Source organism: Schistocerca cancellata, unplaced genomic scaffold (genome assembly GCF_023864275.1).
Source record: "Schistocerca cancellata isolate TAMUIC-IGC-003103 unplaced genomic scaffold, iqSchCanc2.1 HiC_scaffold_1148, whole genome shotgun sequence".
Taxonomy (NCBI): domain Eukaryota; kingdom Metazoa; phylum Arthropoda; class Insecta; order Orthoptera; family Acrididae; genus Schistocerca; species Schistocerca cancellata.
Genome location: NW_026047147.1, coordinates 1,170,742 through 1,185,557, shown reverse-complemented (window position 1 = coordinate 1,185,557; position 14,816 = coordinate 1,170,742). Strand labels below are relative to the sequence as shown.

Here is a 14,816-nt window from a genome sequence, read left to right as displayed (position 1 = left end):
TCAGTCTAGATAAAAACATACAATCAGCGGTGGTATTCCCACGACTAGATCATAATATCATGGGAGAGAGGTTGGTTAAGAATAGGTTGGTAGGAAAAATAGTTATTGTCAGCAGTTCAGTGTCTTATTCATCAAGACCAGCAAACCAATGCCAACAATAATTCAGACTGAGATTTTCACTCTTCAGCGGAGTGTGCACCGATATGAAACTTCCTGGCAGATTAAAACTGTCTGCCGGACCGAGACTCGAACTCGGGACCTTTGCCTTTCGTGGGCAAGTGCTCTACCAACTGAGCTACCCGAGCACGAGTCAAGCCCTGTCCTCACAGCTTTACTTTTGCCAGTACCTCGGCTCCTACCCTCCAAACTTTACAGAAGCTCTCCTGCAAACCTTGCAGATCTAGCACTCCTGAAAGAAAGGATATTGCGGAGACACGGCTTAGCCACAGCCTGGGGGATGTTTCCAGAATGAGAGTCGTGCTTGGGTAGCTCAGTTGGTAGAGCACTTGCCCGCGAAAGGCGAAGGTCCCGAGTTCGAGTCTCAGTTCGGCACACAGTTTTAATCTGCCAGGAAGTTTCAATAATTCAGACAATGTCATGCCCAGAAAATTTAGTGATGGGGAGAGTATGAGTGCACTGAATGTGTAAACTGTCAGGTGAGATAAATGTCTATTACTTTAGATGTATTGTAATGGTCTAGTAGAGGTCAGACTCATACACACACATTTATGAGACCATTTTTGGTGCTTGTCAGGAATGAGAGAGGAGAAAGAACCCAATAATTTGCTATAAAGTTTCTGTTAGTAACAAGAAATATACTCGGCAATCACCAAACAGAAGCAAACGCCAGCAGAGCCTCAGCTTGCCAGGGTGTGGAGCACCTTGGTTGCCCCACTGCTGTAACAGCCAGTCTTGGTAACCACAGACATGCAAAGGGGAAACTCTGCCTTCTGTTGACAATGTGTCTGTCTGTGTGAGCAACAGATTTGCAGCCCCATGAGCACCTAGAGTCCAGTCATTTAAGGTATGCATTCCTATCTCTGTCTTTTCCTACAGTTTTTAATCTCAACAACCACCTCTAGTGCCACAGCAGCTATTCCCTGATGCCTTCAAATATAACTTAATGTGCTGACCCCTGTACTTGTCACGGTTTTCCACATATCACACTATCCTCACCTATTCTGCAGAGATGTTCCACAGTTCTTCTGTTGTAAGTTCACCTAGTTTAAACATCCATCAATAGCACCGCATTTACAATGCTCCGATTCCCCTCTTGTTTTTCCATAATCCATGATGAATTTTTATGCAGTACTGTGCACCAAGCATACATTCAGGTATGTCTAACACAAATTAAGGCCTATCTTTGATATTCGTAACTTTGCTTTGCGAAGAATCTCCTGTTTTTCCATGCTACATTACTCCTTAGAAGAAGAGTGCAATTTACAGGCCATCTATTACGGCATAAAGGACTCCTGAACACAATCATAGAGGGATATGTCGAGGGAAAAAGACCAAGAGGAAGACCACGACTGAGGTACATGGATCAAATCGTGAAAGATGTGGGATGTGACACCTATAAAGAAATGAAGAGAAAAGCTGAAAGACGCACAGAATGGAGACAAGCTGCCATTGTAGCTGTTGCAAACCAATCCTTGGATTGACCATTACAGAAGAAGAAGATTACTCCTTATAACGACTATGCTTTGACCCTCAGTGTAAATTAGCATGATGTGTACCAGAGTCCTACAAGTGGTCTACTGTGTGGTCCTTAATTCTGTAAACTTTGCCACCAATGTTATTTCTGCCACACCCCAATACTTTCCTCTTTCTTCCATTCATTAATCCTGATTTGGCACTCATTCAACTGTTTATTACATTCACCAACTCTGGCGATTCAGTCTGACTTTCAGTGAACACAGAAATATCACCAGTGAATTTTATCAAGGAAATCCTTTTCACCTTCAGTTTTAATTAAATTGCTATAAGTTTCTTCAGTTCCACCAGTGATTCTTCGGTGTTCATCTGAACATTTGTGGAGATTTCCTGCATCCTTATCTTTAACCATCTTTAATTCAGAATACCAATTCTTGTTGATTATTGTACATACTCTATGTTACCTGCTGTTCCATATATCTTATATGTACCTTTTAAAAAAATTTCATGCACTTTCACTGTTTCATGCTGTCAAATGTCGTGTAAAGATCTGCAAATCCAATAAAGATCTGTTGATTTTTCTTGAACATCCCTTCCACTATCACTGCATCTTTACTCCAAATTCAGTTTTCTCAAACAGATTGTCACCTTCGTCTTCCATTCTTCTGCATGTTGTTGTTATTTTTTCAATAAGTTCTATTCATGAGCTGTTTAGCTATTGCACTTATAGGCGCTTGGTTGCTTCTGTAGTGCCTGGATGGTGTTTCTCTGGCAGTCTGTTGTTATGACTCCTGTCTCATGGATTGCGCAGACAAATGTGAATATTCACGTGATTGCCATTTATTATTGCATTGTCTAGAGCCTCAAAGAAGTTAAAATTCCCATTCCATTCCTGTGTACTTCAGTATCCTATTATTTACACACTGAATTCTCATAACAATTCTCTTAAAATTTAGTTCACTAACTGGTCCAAGCACAGGGGTCACAACCCGGACCACACGCCACTGTTAAGCACTAATGAAGGACTGGATCCCTTACTTCAATTGCACATAATTCATTAAGGTCAATCCAAAACATTTATTTCAAATACATAAATGAAGTTACATTTGAATCTGTCTGACATTAAACAGGAATAAAATACAATATTTTTATATGTTTAAACTACAGCATTAAGGAATTCCAAATCTTTCCCCTTTCTAGGTGGAGGCTGAGCCAGAAACACAGAATGCCCCAAAATCACAGTTTTGCTGTGAAATCTTAGACACCTGAAAGCAGTAACAGACAAGGGGTCGGCGCCCACAAATAACATAGGCCAAGAGTCAGGCCAGGAGCACATCCCACGAGAACTTGTTCACACTATGCTCACCACAAACTGTACACATTCCGAGCGAACATCTGCTTGCGATGGCTCCCAGAAGGACGAAGCAACCAACAGCCCTAGGCCGTGCTTCTCACACAGGCACCTCAATTTGTACAAACGTATAGGCCAACACCAACTCCGGACTCCTCTCTCACTGTGAGGCTTGGCACAATTTATACGAAATGCCTTCCAGGCAACCAGTAACCGCCGCAGGAGTTTCACTATTCACAAACAGCCCCAGCGTAACAGACATCACACGTGTGCTCACGCCGTAGCCACAACTCCGCCAGTCTGACCGGCCGCCCCAAACCGACTGGCTCTCGCCTTCCCACGCGCCCCAGCCGAAAATGCAAAGATGCTCATGCCCGGGGACGCACCAAAGATAAGCCGATTGCTGATGATCGACCAGCGATCTGGCTCAGTCATTATCATAACTGAATTGTGCTCTGAGTGCACATCTGTTCCTGGATACACCTTACGATTCAATACCTGATTCCAGAGTGTGTATCTGGTTGTGATGTACTCCAGCTGGAAATGTCTTTACCAGCTAAAACTCTGCCTCCCTCCTTAAGAGCTGAAAATGCTGAGATACCGAAGCAACCACACAAATGTCACAGAACACAGGGCATAGCCTTGCAGAAAGTCAGCCATCCACATGTGTTGGAATGGTGCAGGAGGGCTCCTCCAAAGGGAGTGCTTGTAACGGTAACACCGACCACCCTAAATGGCAGTCAGTGATTACATTAAACCTCTCAGAGGAATTTTTGAGAAAGTTGTGACTGTGAGATAACCTAATGGGAACAGAACAAACAGACTGGGATTCGTTTCCGAAACACCCCAGCGGAGTATAACCAACACTAAACATTTGAGTGAGGAACAGATGTTCTCCAGCACAAAAGCAAGTCTTATTAATTAAATATTAGTTATGTATTAATATCAGTCGCCAGCCTAATTAGGAATTCTTGTCAAACAATGTAATAAAGCAGAAGGCAGTGCTAAGGCTAACCTAACTTTCCTTGACACACACACACACACACACACACACACACACACACACACACACACAAAACTCTTTCTTTATATCTGTTCACATTACAACAGAGTAACGTAGCCTTGCAGATAAATGTAGTACTAATTTGGAAGTCAAACAAATGGCCAATGAGATAGCAAACAGTAGCATATGCCTCACAACAACACGTACCTTGAATCAGGGCTTAATTTCCGTCAGAACACGTTCTGGCACCTCCCACAAACTCCCTTTCTTCTAATTCTCTCTTTTTCCCTTTTTTACAGTACAGCACTGGAGATTTGAAATAGTATTAAATCAAAACGTAACTATAATTTTCCGCTGCACCAGAACAAGTGAACGTGACAATGGGTCGCCAATATGATGTGATGGGCAGGAGGTACTGTGTGTGTGTGTGTGTGTGTGTGTGTGTGTGTGTGTGTGTAAGATAAGTGGAGTATCATTCCAAAGTTGTGATTGGTACATATCACCTTTTGTTTACAACTGCCAACGACCTCAGCGATGTAGTAGCAAGGCAATGTCTCATGTGTGTCAATCAGAAATAAATAATGTAAGCTGTGTTTGAATGTGAATGTCTTTATAATTTGCTTTCATGAAATCATTTCATTCCATGTTGCAATTTATATCACAGCTAAAAATCAAATGTGCGTATGGAACAAACATGACTAAAAGTTGGCAGTCTTTTGAGCCGATACGTCCCTTTGTCCACGGCACTCTTGACCTTTGTCTTTATCTGCCCGCACCCTTGTTAGAACATGGTTGACACTATACAGTAGAGAGGAGCTCCCACAGGGGGCAAATTTGAACTCCCAATGCAGAACGGACATGTACATGTTTGACCCATAAGTCTGTCTGTCTGCCCCAACATAGTTCTCAAACGAAAGTTCCAATTTTAAAGCCGTTTTTTTACTTGACAGCTGGTTTAATCAGGACGGTTCTTACATATATTTCTGAAAGTCTGTTCAGCCATTTAAATGTCATGAGCTATATGAAGTAAAAATGTTTCCCGCCAGCATGCTCTCTTGAAATACATTACGTAGTCCATAAGAATTACATCACGTTACGTAGTGCCAAACTGTAGAGCTCAAAAAGATGTACCTAAATAAAAGATTAAGGTTGAAGAATAATGACGATTTTTGTCTTCTGAAATCACCTGTTTCAGCACCCACAAAGCAGAAAAAGTGAGTGTGACTCAACTGTGAAAGGCAAACATATGCTCTTGCTGACTTTTCCTGGTTCTTTTTGAGGTCTACAATTCGCAACTTGACTTACAACTATAGCCACAGCTTATTTCTTGTGCTACCTAAAGTAGCGAAATATATACTAATAGATAGTAAATGAATATGTCTGTGAGTTAAAGAAAGAAACATGTAAATCCCATAAGTGGTTCTCACGTTACAATCGCCTATCTGTATGTCTGTCTGTGAATTCAGTCTTTGTAGGCCACAATTCAGACAGGTCGTGTCTACGGCTTTTTCAATTTGAATTAGTTTACCTTGTTAGCCATCGCTGCCTCACAGAGAAGCCAACAGACAATCCAACAGGCACTTTAGGAATTAAAGTTCAACGATATTACTCACTCACTCTATGTAGCTCAATCGCTTGCAGTTCAGTTGTTGTTCTGCTCAGAACTGACAGCATTGTTTCGGTTTGTTCGTAGTGTTTATTTACACAGCGAGACTGTGATTGGACATGAGAGTTTAATAGTTACGTACATCTCTACAAAAAATAGTGACTTCTTTAAATCTAAAAGACAAAAAGTTTGTGAGAGCAATGAAAACGACAGTTTAGATGTAGAATCCATGACGTCAGCTGTGGCTGGAGAAGAAGATGCAAACAAAAAATCAGACGATCCTTCTCCTATGTCATTATAGCAAAATGAAAATTTCTGTAAGTTGGTGGATATGGATACAGACAAAACATCTATAGACAGTATTGATAATTGTAATGATGATGAAAAGCTAGATTGTCGGTCTGTCGAACAATGTACAGATTATAAAGCTAAAAACCCATGGTTAATTATTTAAAAAAGGCCAAGTTTGTAGAAGTGTATCTACACTAGGTAAAGGAACAAAAAGTTTTTACTGAGCGTGTTTTTGGACATCTTATAATCAAGCAAAGTTAAATAGACTGTTTTATGAGTTTGAGACAGAAATTGATCTCCAAATTAAAAATGGTTTGGATATGGGCCGAATACTATGTTCATGTTGCTTGATCTAATATAGTGATTCATATTTCTGACCAGATGACATCAGATATAATAAATAATTTAATAAAAAGTGACTCCAAATTTTCACTTCTTTTGGATAAAGCCACTTCTCTTTCACACAAAAAAGCTTTGATTGTATAGTTCAGAACATTGTTAAAAGGAATGGAAAACTCCATGAGAATTTCTTTGACACTTTTTGGGCTAAATGACACAACAGCATCTGATATCTTGAAAGAACTTTTAAAGCAGTTAGAATCACTAGGATTAGGCTGTGAGTTTTTGAAAGACCATGTAATCGCTTTGACTTGCGATGGAGCTTCTGTCATGTTGGGAAAAAAAGTCTGACCTTGCAAAGCTGATGTTTCCAAACTTACTCATCTGGCATTGTTTGAATCATCGTTCAGAACTCACCATGCATGACACAATAGAGGAAGTGGTGGGAATTAATCATTTTAAAATATTCATGGATAAAGTTAGAAATATCTTCAGCTGCTCTCCGAAAAACAGCAGTGAGTTGGCAGTTGCTGCTAAAGGTTTGGAGCAAGAAATTTAAAAATTGATCATGTGTTTTGACACTCGTTTGGTGGCCTCCAGTTTATTGGCAGTTAAAGCTGTGTGGAAAGATTGCAGGGCTCTGTACAATCATTTTTTAGAAGTACACAAAGGACACGAAACGAGACTCAAAACAATGGTCTTCTTACAAAGGGCTTTGTAATACATTGTCATCTACATCTTTCGTCTCCAACCTAGCTGTAATGTCTGATGCCTTAGAAGAGTTGGCCGATCTATCCCTACAGCTTCAAAGATAAAGTGTTAACCTTGTTCAAGCTCACGACAACATTACACTTTTATTAAAAGTGTTTGAAAGTCTGGTTGATGCAATGGGACAACATGCAAATGTAGCTAACATTGCACTGGAAAATATGAACTTTCAATGTGTTAAACTTTTTCAAAGAACAATTATTTCTAAGAATCCTGATAAACAGTTTTATCGCAGCTTGGCAAATAATTTGTCATCCAGGTTGCATCTGAAAGCTACGATGATGTTATGAACTACATGAAGGCCATTCACCTGAAATTGTGGCCTAAAAACATATCAATCACTTATGGAGAAAATGAGATTTTTCGAATGTGTGAAAGATTTAAGATTAATAGCCCTCTGAAATAATGAAGGACTTCAGGGAGTACAAACAAGGTCTGAAACCACTACTAAGTGGAGAAATGCCAACTGTTCTTGTACAGCCACCAATGGTCAAAAAATTTGTATCAATAATAAACAGCATTGCAATGTCGATTGCAGAGTGTGAACGTGGCGTTTCTGCAGTGAACTTAATTATGACACCACTGAGATCGTCACTCTACATCACCACTGTTTGTAGTTCATTACGCATCAGACTTCTGGGACCACCTGTAGCTAGATATGAAAATGGGCATCTTGGATGGTGAAGGGATATCATTCTGCACTTGCTACACAGTCAAAAGCACGAAGTGATAAAGTGTATAATGAGGATAATTCTGTATTATGGAAATGTTTTCCTTAATCCATCTCCATTGATTGTGTTTGAAATAATTTCACAATGCTTACTTTTTCTTCGTTTATTTGAGCCACTGAGTATGAACTTAGTTAAAACTATGAGTTCAGTTAATAATACATCCTAAAAAGGTACTTTTTAACAATAAATACACAATGTATATTCTGTATAAACTGACTGCTCATATGCCACTGACTTTTGTCAGGATAACAGATGTTTGTCATTTTAAGTTAATACGCTATGTTGAAAGTGTAATAAAATTTAAAGGCAAAATTTTATTGATTGGCGACTCCATGTTGTCTTGTGCACTACGACCAGGTAACAGGTATACTTGAAAAAAGAGACAGCATTGGTCGACCAATGCTGTCTCTTTTTTCAAAAATTTAAAGGGAAATATTTAAACAAAGTTGTATACCCTTAGGTCAAAGATATATACTGCATGTTAACAGGACTTGTTATTTTAATTTTATGAGTGAAGGGAAATTAAATTCATATTTCAAAGTACAAAACTGTAATCTCAAAATTAACGCTCGGTACAATTTATTATTAATGTGATATTCTTGATTTGGAATCATTTGTAATTTTATCATAAATGAGTTAACAGATCAATACTCAATCCCACCGATTCAGTTTATTGGTCATTAGCGGTTTAATTGTTGAACGGCAAATCGAGCTAAAAGTCTACTGAGATGTGGGATTCTTGAAGTTTTCAACTGCTGTTTGAAACAGTATAACATCTTCGTGCAGCCCGCTGAAGTAAAATTGTTTAAATAATGGTTTAACATACAAACTAATTTTTTTATATACACAGTATGTTATTGGAAATGAAAAAGTAATTTTAACAGAGCTATAATGGAACTCAAGAAGCTTTGACATTTTTGTAAAATATTCGCCAAAGATGGATGATTGTTGTAAGTGCGACTTTGACTGAAATGGTCAACTTCACTGTGAAGCTGATTTTAATATAAGTGCATGTTTATTTTTGTAATAATTCTCTCTCAATGCCAAATGCATTGATAGCTTTTCCTACAAGTTGTATTCTACATGTAAAACGTTTTTCGGTCAGATTGCAGCAAATGTGTTAACATTTATAATAACAGGTCCCTTTTGATTGTTTGTGGTTTAATAAATAAATATTCAGTTTGCAGCAGCTACTCATGAAATATGTTTTTTCTCAGTTAAGACACTATGGGCTTATGGAAAAGAACAAATCTGTCATCTCTATGATGAGTTTATCATTTCCTGATTATTATAACATAAAGAACACTTGCCCACAAAAGGCAAAGGTCCTGAGTTCGAGTCTCGGTCCGGCACACAGTTTTAATCTGCCAGGAAGTTTCATATCAGCGCACACTCCGCTGCAGAGTGGAAATCTCATTCTGGGAACAATAGTGGTTTTTCAGTTCAATTTTTACATGTTGAGTCTCATGTTAATTAAATGGTAAAGACCTTTCTCTTTGGCTAGTAACATAGGAACTACTTAATTATTTTACAAGTGCAAGAGTTAAGTCATAGATATTTTTTAATCTATTAGCTACATTTTACATTTAGAAGGGAATTTATTTACTACCTGTATAAATAAAACTTGTGATTTCTTTTTCACTCACTATCATGAAAGTTTCAAATGACAAAATCAGACTGAAGAACATTACATATAGTCTTTCCCCATGGCAGTGTAACATGATGTGGGGAGGAGAGGAGGAAGATTATGGCAGCCTCAGGGTGAGGAAGGGGGAGGGGGGAATGTTTTAACTTTATCTTGCATTGTTATCAACTCGGGCACGACGCAACGATCAGCTGCTATGGTAGAAAATGCTCACAGAATTAACGTTGCGTGAAGACGTGGGAAATCAAAATTGTACTAGACCCAGATGGAGCAGGAATATCTTAGTCGTTAACTGCTAAATGCCTTTTTGATGAATACTGAACACACGTTCATAGAGCAGCTACAAAAAAACTGTTTGAACGTTGTGGCTGGCAGCATTTGAAAACGTGATGTCGTGAGTATGACTTGGTGCCAATACGTGTGAAGCAGAACTATGGAGCAAAGTGACACTGGTACGGCATATGGTGGAACTTTGTGGTGTTATGTTTCTGATTATAAGATTGTGTGGTTTAAAAACGTGAATTTCAGAACTGTATTTTCTAAGAAAGAATTTCTCATTGTAAGTCTTACCACAAGTCTCTCTCTGTGGCCAGTGGGAAGTGGTAGAAGGGGGCGCCTTACGGCACCTAAAAGTTAAAAGTTAAGCCCTGCCTTGAATGAACTAGATGCAGCAGTTAATAGAACCAGTCACCAACACACATGATACTAATAGCAATACTGAACAGGGCAGAGCATGAAGTGATTCATTTAAATCAGGAGGTCTATTATTATCACACCATATAACATCATTGCTAGTACACGGTCTCTATACCTTTACGTTACCTAGCTTGCATTAAAGTAGCTAATGCAGTAAATATTTCTTTATTGAGCACAGTTTGAAGCAATTAAACAGAATGCAAATCTAACTACACTGGCTGTGGAGGTACCTTTGCTTTGCTTCATTAACTAACTAGTTTAGTACATGAGGGCCTCAAAGTTTCATGGTTTGAACAGCCATGCTCATTAACAAATCTTCACAAGTGTGTATGGAAAATGGTGAGTATTCTCATCAATAATTATTCATTAAGTGAAGCACAACAAACTATAACTCTTCAAATAACAAATGTGCTTTGAAAAGTAGTGTTTTAACCTTCTCAAAATATAGTTGGCTGGGCAAATGCCAGCACCATTAAATTCAAGTTCAAACACCTTCTCATGGAATGAACAGTAATAAAACTTTGTAATTCTTATCAAAGTGCATAAATGCAACAATTAATAATCTTTTTCACTTCTAATCAGTATTATTATTCTTTTAACTAACAACTTTACTATTTTTGGACAGCTTTTACGTAAGGCAAAGTATTCAAGAAGATTAATGCAGAGCAATTTAAAAATGCACTGGAAGTGGTGTATTTCTCAAATTATTAAACTGAACTTGAAACACAATAACTCCACACATTAGAAAGCAATCACAACTATTTTTACGGCTGCTTAATAGTCTTTTCATAATAAATTAGCACACTCGAAATTAAATTCACTGGGATAGGATTCTCAAGGTCTGTGATTTGGGATAGTCACAGGTGCAAGATAGAAGTTTTAACAATACCACGATTATTATTAAAATCAACCAAATTTCACAAATACCTGGTCCATTCACAGAGTGCCAAATATAAACATTTTGGTGGAAGGCTGGTGGCACTGGTGGCGTGATTTGCAGTGGCTGTTAACATGGCGGCGATGCAGTCATGGCAGTACTGTTGGCCTCGCCCTGTTATAGATCTTCTGAATTATATTTTTGCAGGGCCAAAAACAATGCCATGATAATGGTATCACCAAATGCAGCAGCCGAGGTCCATATATAACACTCTAAGTTCCTCTGCCTCAACACTCCAAGAATATGAACTACAATGTTCTGCTACTGCTAGCGAGATGTTAACCACAGCACTGGTCAGGCCTGATTCCTTACCTGTTGCAAAGGACACATTTCAGCTTGCGCTAACCACTCCTTTTCCATTCCGCCAGGCTACTTCCGTAGCTTCAGGGATTCCCCTTCACAAATTTTCTGTAAAATCCACACCAAACCAACCTAAAAATGCTTACAACTGTTTCCTATTTTTTGGTGGGGGAAATTTTTCTAAGGCACGTAGCTTTCTCCAGGTCCTTCTTAATGCCGGTATTAGTAATTATATGGCTCAAGAATTTAATTTCTAATTTTACAAGTTCACATTCCTATAATTTTAAAGTGATGCCTCCTGCTTGAAGAGCAACAGTTTGGAGCTTTTTTTTGCCAGTTTTCATTGGAGATAAATAAACCATCTACATAAATAGTTAACCTGGAACTCAACTCCTCCCCTAACACAAAGTCCAGAGCTCTAATAAACACTGCCAGAGAGGTATTCAGTCCAAATGGAACTACTTTGTAGTGATAACATTTCCCGGTAAACAGGATTGCTTTAGATTCATGCGATTCTAGACTTAATGGGATTTGCCGATAGCCAGCAGTCATGTCGAAGCTGGTTAAATCCCTCATTATGAAATTTTTGCAACATATTGTCCAGATTTTCAGGCCTGTCCACCTCTCTTTTTACTTTGTTTAGAGTTTGTGCATCAATGGCCACATGTACTCCTCCATCCTTGTTTACAATAAGTGGACTGATATATTCGCTGTTACTGTGTTATATCACTCCTCATTCCATAATCTTATCTGTTTCATTCTGCATGGCCTGTTTCTTAGGAAAAGGTACCGAATACGGTTCCACAAAGAATGGATCATGATCCAGAGTTGCAATACAGTATCCAAAATTTCGAGCCAGTCCGGGTTAACCTAAAATGATCTACTGTTGCTTTCTAAGATAGTAATAAATTCCGCTTTCTCAGGGCCGGCCAGAAATTCTGCACGCGTGCGGTGCTCCTGCACATGTTCAACTTCCGGGTCACAGCGTGCATGCCACAGCTGCCAGCGTTCATGTAGTGCACGTTTCTATGCATAGATGTCGCTTTATCCATTTGCTGGGGTACTCTGTACCAGCGCATTCTAGTGCTCTTTCCACAGCTTGCAAGCCAATCATGGGAAGGTATTTTGCGTATTAAAACATTTAAAATACTGTCACAATCTACTCATTGAGACATCTACTTTTATGTTACCAGTTAAATCCAGTAAGAAAAGTAATACAGTTAACAACCGTGGGTTTTTATTAAGGCAGCTTGACTGACGGCAAGCAAATACGCGTAACGTTTTTGATCTAGTATTTAAGAAAGAGAGCAGTTAGTGACTTCCAGCGAACCTTATTCATGATTACAAGTAACATTAAACTAATGCAAGGTTTCCTATAACTAATTCTCGGTGCCCTCAGTTACACCCACATAATTTCTGTCTCACTGACCTCTGAACAGAATGATAACCGCAGATGTCTCGATCACCTGTTATTTCAATACTATTATCAGTTCCGTCTAAAATCTGTATAATAACCGAGAATTGTATGAAGGTTATTGTTTATCGACCTCAGCTGAGCGTAGCCCTTCACACATTAAAAAAACCGTAAATGTAAGTATACATTGGAACAATTGGTTTAATGAGCAATTTTCCTGATAATAATGTACCATGGAGCAGAATGATGCAATAATGCACAGTTACTAAACAATAATTTTTTATTATGAAAGGAATAAATCCAAACACATTTATCACTGGTCATGAGAAATGATATAGTTAATATCGGGCGTAAAAGATCAGCTCATTGACGAACGCAAGCAGTTGTGAAGATTTTCATCACTTATACTTGATATAAGCCTTGATTTATTCATTTTCATCACCCAGAAAAACCTTTCACAAACATATGTCAACCCGAACATGGACATAAGTCTCGCGGCATCTTTGTGCAGGTGTGGAAATTCTTGTTGTGAAAAATTTTCGTAGAATTCTTCTGTACTTCGCACTGCAAAGAACTTGTCCTTCAGTCTTGTATTGCACTGTAGGTCGATCAGTTCCATCTGTAGAACATTCGGAGCATCTTCAACTGACGACGAGAACGGTCGAGCAAACAGGCGAATGGCAGGAGACAAACTCGTATCATCTGCAAATTGTGCTCGAAATTGTTCCTTAATTTTTACAATTATTGATATGTATTCTTGAAATCTAGCTCTTTCATGGACCAGTCCAAGAGTCAGGAAATGTGCAGTGTTTTCAGTCATTAGCTGGCGCTCCCAAAGCGCAAGCTTCCTTTCAAAGGCATTTGCTTTTTCCAACATGTCAGAAATTAAATTAATTTCACCTTACAAACTGATGTTTAGGCTGTTCATGTGAGACGTAATGTCCACAAGAAATGCAACGTCTGATATCCAACAAGGGTCTTCCAACGTAGGTTCACTTTTTCCCTTCTCATGTAAGAATGTTACTATGACCAAACGTAAAACAAAAAATATTTTCAGCATTTTACCTCAACTGATCCAGCGTACTTCAGTATAGTAAGCTATGTCGCCGTACTCCGCTCCTAATTCCTCCAAGAACTGCCGAAACTGGCGATGCTTTTGCCCATGTGTCTTCAGGTAGTTTACAGTATGCACAACAATTTGCATGACGTTTGCTAAAGTTACTGATTTTGCACAAAGCGCCTCTCGATGCAGAATGCAGTGAATTCCATACGTCTCATTTGTGCACCCTAGCTTTTGCCGCATCCGTGCTATGAGTCCTCTGCAATGGCCTTGCATTGATGGTGCTCCATCTGTGGTCACTGAGACTCACCGATTCCAATCCATACCGCCACCATCAATCACTTGCTCGCCATCTTTGAGTAAGTCCGCACCTGTAGTAGTCCCTTGCAAAGGTACTAAGTCCAAAACGTCCTCTGTTACACAAAGTGCGTTATCGACACGTAATATGTATATCACAACTTGGGCTGTATCTGTAAGGTCTATTGCTTCATTGAGCGCAACAGAGAAAGCAACAAATTCTTTTGCCTTATTTATTAGCTGCCTGTGCACATTGCCGGCCATAGCACTAATACGTCTTTGTCACTTCGTTTGGATAGACTGATTTCTTGAAACCTGCTAACGTTCGTGGGGCACACAAGTTCTGCAGCATCAGTGAGACACCCTTTCACAAACTCCCCTTCGTAAAAGGGTTTCCAGATTGCGCAATTCTTAATGCAATTCTAAAACTTGCTTGCAGTGAAGATTAAGTGTGGTTGTCATTCTGGAAAATTGAAAACAGTACATTGTACAGCATACAGTAAAATAGACATAAATGTAACACAAGAAACTAAGAAGTATCAGTTATATTGACATCTTCAACTTTTGTAGTCCTGTCTTCCTCAGTTGCGTGTAATATTACAGTATATTGATAATTTTTACTTATGGACCGTCTGACAGCAACTGAATAAAACACAATTTTAGTGCCATACACGTTTCGCCTTTATTTTCTGCAAGGCATCATCAGTGGCCTGGAATATGTACAT

General features: G+C 38.9%; 1 protein-coding gene and 1 non-coding gene across 2 annotated transcripts in view; one reads left to right on the top strand and one right to left on the bottom strand.

The window, feature by feature from the left end:
• The window catches only part of LOC126159884 (uncharacterized), a 533,313-nt gene that overhangs the window by 495,272 nt on the left and 23,225 nt on the right, over positions 1 to 14,816 (top strand). The window lies entirely within an intron of this gene.
• On the bottom strand, positions 232 to 306 carry Trnas-cga (transfer RNA serine (anticodon CGA)). Its single transcript has one exon. It is a non-coding gene; the product is annotated as a tRNA-Ser (tRNA).